This window comes from Brassica napus, chromosome C4 (genome assembly GCF_020379485.1).
Source record: "Brassica napus cultivar Da-Ae chromosome C4, Da-Ae, whole genome shotgun sequence".
NCBI classification, from domain to species: Eukaryota; Viridiplantae; Streptophyta; class Magnoliopsida; order Brassicales; family Brassicaceae; genus Brassica; species Brassica napus.
The window spans coordinates 17,604,248-17,606,747 of record NC_063447.1 but is presented as its reverse complement, the minus strand read 5'-3'; the positions used below and the strand labels follow the sequence as shown (position 1 = coordinate 17,606,747).

The 2,500-nt window shown below is 36.4% G+C and overlaps 1 non-coding gene across 1 annotated transcript; it reads right to left on the bottom strand.

Annotated features, from left to right (window-relative positions):
• Positions 1 to 2,425: 2,425 nt before the first annotated feature.
• Positions 2,426 to 2,496, bottom strand: TRNAC-GCA. The gene has a single exon. It is a non-coding gene; the product is annotated as a tRNA-Cys (tRNA).
• Positions 2,497 to 2,500: the final 4 nt, after the last annotated feature.

Below are 2,500 nucleotides of genomic sequence, written 5' to 3'. Positions count from 1 at the left end.
TGGGATCCTTTTCTATCAGATAGGAAGGGTTGTTGCACAAAATGTACTTATAAGTAATTGCCCCATAGATCCTATATCTATCTATATGAAGAAGAAATCATGTAACGAAGGGGATTCTTATTTGTACAAATGGTACTTCGAACTTGGAACGAGCATGAAGAAATTCACGATACTTCTTTATCTTTTGTGTTGTTCTGCCGGATCGGTCGCTCAAGACCTTTGGTCTCTACCCGGACCCGATGAAAAAAATAGGATCACTTCTTATGGATTCATTGAGAATGATTCGTCATGTCATATAGGCCCGAGTCGGACATCTAATTGCTTAGATTTGAATTATCCGGAGGATACCTTATATATATATTAATATTATATCAAAAAGATGGACAATCAAACCTATTTCTCGATTCAATAGAAGTCCAACCAAAGAGGTGAATAGGGTCCCAAATAACGAGAGATATGTAAAAAGTAGGTCAGATTTCGCCTATTCCTAATCCTAAATGGAATGTAACGACGTAGGGATCCCTATGTAAACATAGTATCTATTTAGATACACTCGAATGACCCCTTCTCATAATGAGAATGTATATAACCTTATTCCGGTCTGGTCCGGTATGGAATGAACTTATAATCATGGAATCGACTCGATCATCAGATTATAGATTATAAGTTCATAACCTTAATTCCCATTTTGGGCAGAACCGATCTACTAATTCTTTGATTCCAGTTAGTAAGAGGGATCTTGAACTAAGAAATAGATTCTAGAAGCTAAAAAGGGTATCCTGAGCAATCGTAATAATCGGGTTCATTGATATTCCTGGTATAGTAGATGCTATCACACATACAATCATACTCAATTCGATGGAATTGGTTGATCTTAAAGGGGATATTCTATAATTTCGCACGTGAGGGGTTATTTCTTGGTTTCGTCCAGTCATTAATAACTTGATTATTTTTAGATAATAGTAGATAGAAAGAACGCTCGTAAGGAGTCCTATTGAAACCAAGAAATATAGGCATGCCCGCCATCCACACCAGAATAAATGGAGTTTTCCAAAAAAACCTGCTAGTGGAGGAAGACCTCCTAGGGATAAGAGACATAGAGCTAAAGAGAGAGCCAAAAAAGGTTCGATTGACATAAAAAGAATCGATTCAATACATTTCCATAATATTTCCGTTTAAAATTTTTTCCATTCCTCTGTGTAAATAACCCAATATGGGTTCACAATCAACAACATCCTCACTTTAACTCAGTGGTAGAGTAACGCCATGGTAAGGCGTAAGTCATCGGTTCAAATCCGATAAGGAGCTTTTACTTTCTTTAACTTTCTATTACTTTCATTAACTTTCTATCTATATCTATATAGTAAAAATTTCATTCGAAAGTCTATAATTTAGAATTTTTTGAATTTCATTCTAATGAATTTCATAATAATAATAACTAATAATAAAGTGAGAGAGTAATTTAGAAAATCAAATTGAACCATACCACATAGTTCCAGCTACAATAAAAGCTGCAAAAAAGACAGCATCAATACTACGGCCTAAAGGTATAATAATAAAAATACAAGATATTCTAAGAAATAATAAAAATACAAGAGTAATTGGCCCGTAGGTCCTGACACAAGGTTAGAATTCTAGCTCTTCCAGAGTGGTATCTCACTGATGGCTCGGGCCCTCCCGGAATGAGGCCTTCTTCGCCTTCCACCTAAGCTGCGCAGGAAAAGCCCAAAGCCAATCCCAGGGAGACATATAGTATTTTTACCGGCCGAATCAGCATATTTTTCGAAGCCCCTTAACTCTTCCTCAGCTAGGCTTGGGCAGAATAGCAGAGAAAGTACAAGTATTAGTAGCATAGAAAAAATGCGTTCCTCATCATTAAGTCATTAAATTAATATGTTTGCGCGCGGTAATTGTGAACTCTCGGGAGAATCGATGACTGCATCAAAGATGCACTTGTTAATACACCTGCAAATTCTGAATTGGCTAGTTGTAAATAGCCCCAGGACTATGGAATAAAGGCCAAAGTAATAGGAATTAGACCTAAGACGATTCCAAATAAAGAAACTTCAATCATTTCAATGAGAGATATGGGTGGATTCCTTTATATTAAGATATTTCACTTGTATATTTATACATTACAATAACCATAATGGCTAGTATGGTAGAAAGAGATCTCTTTCTACCATACTAGTGGGCCCCTTAGGATACTACTAAATCTAATGCATTCCTTTCATTTAAGACGAGAAATTGACATCTTTTTTTCATGGATAGTCAAATTGTATTCAAATTAATTATTTTGACTAACCGTTTTTACGTAAATTATAAGCAAAAAAGCAGTAGGAACGTTCTGTTCTACTGGATGGAATTTCAATGAATTAGACTGAGAAGAATCTTGAAGTCCTAGCTGATTTCAAGTCTCCTGTTGAGGCGGCACCCGGATTTGAACTGGGGAAAAAGGATTTGCAGTCCCCCGCCTTACCACTCGGCCATGCCGCCAAAA